The 6,536-nt window shown below is 41.2% G+C and overlaps 2 non-coding genes across 2 annotated transcripts; both read left to right on the forward strand.

The window, feature by feature from the left end:
• Positions 1–1,763: 1,763 nt before the first annotated feature.
• On the forward strand, positions 1,764–1,833 carry LOC125137005 (small nucleolar RNA SNORD113/SNORD114 family). Its single transcript, XR_007137324.1, has one exon. It is a non-coding gene; the product is annotated as a small nucleolar RNA SNORD113/SNORD114 family (small nucleolar RNA).
• Positions 1,834–3,306: 1,473 nt separating this feature from the next.
• Positions 3,307–3,378, forward strand: LOC125137021 (small nucleolar RNA SNORD113/SNORD114 family). The gene has a single exon (XR_007137334.1). It is a non-coding gene; the product is annotated as a small nucleolar RNA SNORD113/SNORD114 family (small nucleolar RNA).
• Positions 3,379–6,536: the final 3,158 nt, after the last annotated feature.

The raw sequence follows: 6,536 nt of genomic DNA on the forward strand, positions 1-6,536 counted from the left end.
CGGTAGCATGTGATAACCTTTGTGGGACAAAAGTGTGGATGTATTTATATATATGACTGATTCGATTTGCTATACACCTGGAACTAACACAACATTGTAAATCAGTCAAATTAAATTTGAAAAACAATATGGCAAACATTTAAAAAATGGTTTATTAATCTCAGTGTACTCCTTTTTTTTTTTGTCTTTTTGCCATTTCTAGGGCTCCTCCCTCGGCATATGGAGGTTCCCAGGCTAGGGGTCTAATTGGAGCTGTAGCCCCTGGCCTACACCACAGCCACGTGGGATCCGAGTTGCGTCTGCAGCCTACACCACAGCTCACGGCAACGTTGGATCCTTCACCCACTGAGCAAGGCCAGGGATCGAACCCCCAACCTCATGGTTCCTAGTTGGATTCGTTAACCACGGAGCCATGACGGGAAGAAGAGTACTCTTCTGATGTCCATATAAACAAAAAGGGCCTGGCCACCGGCCAGGTGGGGTAAAGAACATAGAGATAGTTACCTGTGATAGTATTTGAGATTCTTTTGCGCTTGCTTAAACATGAAAATATGAGCAAGTCATTCCATGAATGAATAAATAAAAACTAAGCAAATAAGTGAGTAAATTCACCAAGTGGGGTCAAGCACGCATCACTGGTGAGAATTTATCAGGAGACAATGATGCAGATCTACCTCATTCTAACCCAGGAGAGAGTCATGTCGATGCTCACCTGTGTGGGTGGGTTCACTAGAACGAATCTGGAACAGGCGTGGTTCTTCACTATTCTACTAGGATGTAGATTTAGCATGTGGCACCGAATTACATGCATTAGTAATGGAAGAAACTAAATAAAAAGAGGGCTGTTCTTGGGCTAATGGAATGTGATGGAAACAGGGTTTTATGATGAATCTGTTACAGTGAGGCTGAGGTCTCTCAAAAACATCTAAATCTCCCCTCCCTCTTCAGTTTTCTAAAATCTGTTTTTTACTCCACAGATTCAACATAGCCAATCTGATTGATTCAGTGATGAAGATGTCAGCTGTCAGTATCCGTGGATAAACAACCAAGGGACCCACGTAAGCAACAGATTTTGTGTTCTTGGTTTGGAGGCAGGTAATTCATGTGGTCCCTGGGATTGTTTCAAAGGAACGAGTGGCTACTGCAACCATAAAGTCAAAGGATGCCTCCTGTGGGTCATTAATGAACATGTGAAATGAACCACCGATTAGGATTAATCCCTTTTAGTGCAACCGAGATCCATTCAAACCCCATCGGAGGGTTTTACATTCATTTTCACAGTTGCTTAATATTCTGTTTCATTTTTGCACCGCATTTTAAGAGTATTTCTCTGTTGATAACAATAACTCATTGAGGAGGGAGCACCCGGGAAGAGAGACAGTGCTTTAGTGTTCTAGTTATGGGGGTAAATGGTAGGTTCGTTATACTATTTTTAAAATACAAAGAAATTCAATGAAAGATGAGCAAGCAGACAGTCGTAAAACACATGGCCCATGTACGAAGCAAGGTTATTGATTAATCTATATGTGAAACACTGAGATCCAATTAAACAGAGATCTCATTTGCTGGCTCTGTGGGAAATAAATGGTTGTCACCTGCTCTCTGCAATATTCAAAGATCTTGCTCTTGGGTTTTTGTGATTCATGGAAATTAAATTTTTTTTTAACATCAGTGAAGCCATGAATGAAAGAATCAATAAATAATGTACAAACAATCCCTAAACAATGTATAAATAAATACACGGAGAAAGAGAATGTTGAGCTTGGATCAATGATGAGAGTTCTGGGGTATATGAATCAAGAACTTTGATTAAACCCTAACTCTGAGATCCATTAGAAGGAGACTTTGTTCTTCCCTCTAAGGGAACAGAGTTCAGAGGAGAAGTTCAAGCCAGTTGGGGAGCTGTTGTTGGGTCTTTGTGGGTCCTGAGGATGGAGTGTATTGATGCACATGAATGAACACGTGTGTAAGGGAGTGAAGACAGCCAGGGTCGCACACGAGTGATTTAAGCGAGTGTCATGAAACAAGTATTCTTAGTCACATGTTTACTGAGCACAGAGTTCCAGTGTGATCATGGGTCAAAGCTATTACCCCCTTTGAAACACAGTAGCAACTCCAGATACACAGGAGCGCATAGGCAGGTGCGACTTAGTGTCCAGGTGGGCATGCTGGGCCGGTGGGAGTGTATGTTGATTCTCAGGTGATTATTTATTGTTATAAGTTATAGGATGAAGATGATTTTTATCTCAAATGATTCTGTAAAAGAGGGCAGACTCTGAAGAGTATGGCGCATGTGCGGTGGAGGAAGATTAATGACTAATCCTGTCCCACCCTCCTGGGGGCCATATAACAAGATGGGACCTAGTTTCTCCCTGCTTGGATTAAGTACATGGAGATATGCCAGGTAATCGTGGTGCTTCAGTTCTGGGTTCGGTGGGAGGGTTTAGTATTTCATAGACATGTAATTTTATTATAGCTCATGTTTATAGGATATGTTTGTTACAAATCCTTATATTTAATATTTATATAAGGCATTTTATAGTTTATTATAAATAATACCTTTTTAAGAAAAGTAGAGGATCAGATTATTTGATTGAAAATGAAATGAATAAGTGAAAGAACGTGTTAAATAAAAGTAAGGTAAAGCTAGGATTATTCGTAAGAATGTGCCATGACACTAGATTTGAAATCTATCCAGTTCCACAAATGTTCATGAAAATAATTAGTCGGCTATTAACTAAGAGTCAGAAGTGTACTTCTAATATTTAAAAGCCTTTCTCTTGGAGTTCCTGTCATGGCTCAGTGGTTGGCGAATCTGACTAGGAACCATGAGGTTGCAGGTTTGATCCCTGGCCTTGCTCAGTGGGTTAAGGACCGGGCGTTGCCATGAGCTGTGGTGTAGGTCACAGACACGGCTTGTATCCTGTGTTGCTGTGGCTGTGGTGTAGGCCGGCAGCTGTCGCTTCAATTCGAACCCTAGCCTGGAAACTTCCATGTGCCACGGTTGTGGTCCTAGAAAGCAAAAAAATAAAAGTAAACAGAACAAAAACCGAAAACAAATTATGATGTTGATATAAAGCACAGCTGTTGATTAATCCATCCTTGCAATACAGAGGTGCATTGAAAAAAATCATTAAATGTATTAGTTCTGTGGGCCAAGTGCAGATAGACTTAGCTTAGTAACAGTCATTCATCTTGGTCTTGGCGTTTATGATTTATGGATATTGATTGTATTATAATTTATGCATGTAAAAGTGATCTAGAAAGGAAGATAGGAGTGAAGAAGACAAAAAAAAAAGCCAAGTCTGGATCAATGATGAGTATTCTGGGGTGTCTGAATTAAGTATTCTGATTAAACTTGATAGCTCTGAGGTCATGATAAGAAGAGATCTAGTTATATTCCCTCTGTGGTGAAGATGCTTGTGGCGTAAGATGGGAATATTTAGTCCGGGCTTAATAGATGCACACTATTGCATTTGGAGTGGACAAGCAATGAGATCCTGCTGTACAGCCCAGGGAACTCTATCTAGTCCCTTGTGATGGAGCAGGATGGAGGATCACGTGAGAAAAAGAATGTGTGTATATGTGTGACTGGGTCACTTTGCTGTACAGTAGAAATCGACAGAACGCTGTCAACCAACTGTAATGGAAAAAATAAAAAATCATTTCATAAAGAAAGAAGAGAATATTTAGGATCCTGTTCTTGGGCTACGTGTTCCTTGGGTATGGATTTTTTTAAAAAAATAAATGAAATAATGCATGAGTGAAGAAAGACATGGAAGAATGAATGAAGATAAGGAAAGCCATACATTATTCAACGGTGCGAGTATGTTTTCAAATATTTCCGAAGCACTGAGGTCTAGGAAAATAAATATATTAAGCTTATCCCTCTTGCAGCAGGAAGCAGATAGACAAGCATGCCCAGGATTGAATGTTGTCGTTACGGATTGATGGGGGCTTGCTGGTGATTTTTAAGCAAAGGGCACAATGTTTGCCCAAATAATTACTTAACTATCTAATAGACAAAAAGAACAATCATGGGCGAATGATGAGAATGTGCCCCATAATAAGAGTTATGATTGACTTAAGATGGTTTAGCTGTGAGTATATGATCACGTTAATATTATTGGAAAGTTTTTGTCCAGTGAGTTATAATTACCACAGTGACATATTATAATTATATATTGTTATTAGCGAGTGAATAGATTCGTATTTTCCTTCGAAGATGCAAATCACACACCAGTGAGGAGCTTTATTATGAAATAAGAATAATGATTATCTTGTTTTGCACAGTTGATTTCCATACTTAAAAAAATCCTGGGCTTCTCCCATTTTGCATAATATGCGCACATAGGCAGATGCACATAATAGTATTTTGTTTCTGGGTTGCTGCCCATTTTAGCATTTCCCCCTTTTTCTTTACATAATGAGCAGCTGGTGCACTTAGTCCATGAGTCATTAAATGAATGAATGAGTGCGTGAGTGGATGCAGAAAGCAGTCAAAGCATGGACCACAAAACAAGGAGTAAAAGGCATCCAGCCTACATCAGAGAGATTCCTTAGAAGAGAAATTTGACTTTACTTGCGTAGAGGGAAAAGTTCTGACCTATGGGTCAGGCAGTGGATTCAGTGGTGCTCATTCTGTTGCCGAAAATGAAAATTACATTAAAGAGGGGTATTCTTGGGCCGAGGAAACGAAGCAAGTGTTAGGGCCAGTCTAGAAGCCTACACGTCGCATCCTCGCGACACCCCTCAATTTACGGTTTTGTGTTATTTTTCGAGCCTCCTTTTACCTCAGAATTCACACACCGTGGCTAATTTAATCATATCTGACGAAGAAGAGCTTGGCTGATGCTTCCGTGTTGAAGAAGCGTAAATACCAAGGTGGGTAACCTTCAAAGCTTCTGTTCCTGGTGAGGAGAGTTTGTTCCTGGGAGTTGATGGAAATATTTCAGAACATAGCTTCATAAAAGGATAAAATGAAAGAATGATGGCCATTACCGATGATGGGAACAGCTGATGAGCCACAGACAAGGATGTTTAATTCAATTCTGACAGCGGAGGACTCCTACAGAAAGATGGAAGGGGTTTCACACGTTTTCAGAAGTGTTTGCTCTTCTCCTTTATGCTAACAGGACAGCTGATTGCCAACATCTTTCCCCTGACCTTGGTGGCAGGGAGCGTGCACGGTCTACGGGGAGGGTCGTTGCAAAAAGAGATCTAATGTTAGCTCTATGGGAAATGAGCACCTCGACCGATCCTGATAACATTCAAGGATCTTCTGTTCCAGACTTTGGAAATTATATGATTGTGTTATTACTGGTGATTGTGTTATTATTGGTGTAGTGAATGAATCAATAAGCAAAGGGATACAGGGTTGAGGACAAAGTGCAAAGCTTGGATCAGTGATGACTTCTAGGAGTCCCCATTGCAGCACAGTGGTAACAAAGAACCTGACTGGTACCCACGAGGATGCCAGTTCGATCCCTGACCTTGCTCAGTGGGTTAAGGATCCAGGGTTACTGTGAGCTGTGGTGTAGGTCACAGATGTGGCCCGGGTCCCTCATTGCTGTGGCTGTGGTATAGACTGGCCGCTGCAGCTCTTTGACCCCTAGCCTGGAAACTTCCATATGCTGCGCGTGTGCCCCCCCCCCCCAAAGACAAAAAAAAAAAAGATAAATAAATAAAAACGATGACTCCTAGAGTGGTGACTGGGTCTGAATCCAAAATTGTAATTAATTCCTTTCTTGAAACCTGTGGTCCATTGTGGAAAAAAAGAGGCGTAGGGTAAACTTTTGGGGAAGTGAACTTATGAAAGGATAAAGAAATAATTTGCAAATGATGGAGATGGGGAGGGGCACGGTCGACCAATTAGGAAATGAGGTAATAAAACAAAGGTTATTTGCAGTGCCTGTTTGAAACACTGGGTCTGTAGGTAAATAGATTAAAGCTCTGCAGCCTTTCCTAGGGCCAATATGGAAAGAGATCCCTAAGAATCCAGCTTGCTGCTCTCATTGCCTGGCTGGTGGTTTCAGTTAGAAAAGGACAAAAAGAAAGTTTACATAAACAGTTGCTTAAGTAACCATTTTATTGAGAGAGGGCCAAATATGAACCAATGTTGAGAATTTTGATCGGCGTTGAATACGACCAGAGTTGTGATGAATCTAACTCTATGCACTGAGTTTTGGTTTTAAGAAACATCAAAAGAGAATTTAGTCGTTTTCATGGGGCGTGAGCATAAAGCAGGATCTTCACTGCTCTAATCTAGTATCTCGGTTTTCCTTGATATTGATATATTGTTATAAGAGAGTGAGGGAATGCATTTTAGGAGGTCCTGCCATGGCACAGGGGGTTAAGAGTCTGACGGCAGTGGCTTGGGTTGCTGTGGAGGTGTGGGTTCAATCCCCAGCCCAGTGCAGGGGACTGAAGGATTTGGCGTTGCAAGCCACGCTGCAGCTGTGGCTTGGATTCAGTTCCTGGCCCAGGAACTTCCATATGCTATGGATGAGGCCATAAAATTGGGAAAGAAAGCACGC

This window comes from Phacochoerus africanus, chromosome 9, assembly GCF_016906955.1.
Source record: "Phacochoerus africanus isolate WHEZ1 chromosome 9, ROS_Pafr_v1, whole genome shotgun sequence".
NCBI classification, from domain to species: domain Eukaryota; kingdom Metazoa; phylum Chordata; class Mammalia; order Artiodactyla; family Suidae; genus Phacochoerus; species Phacochoerus africanus.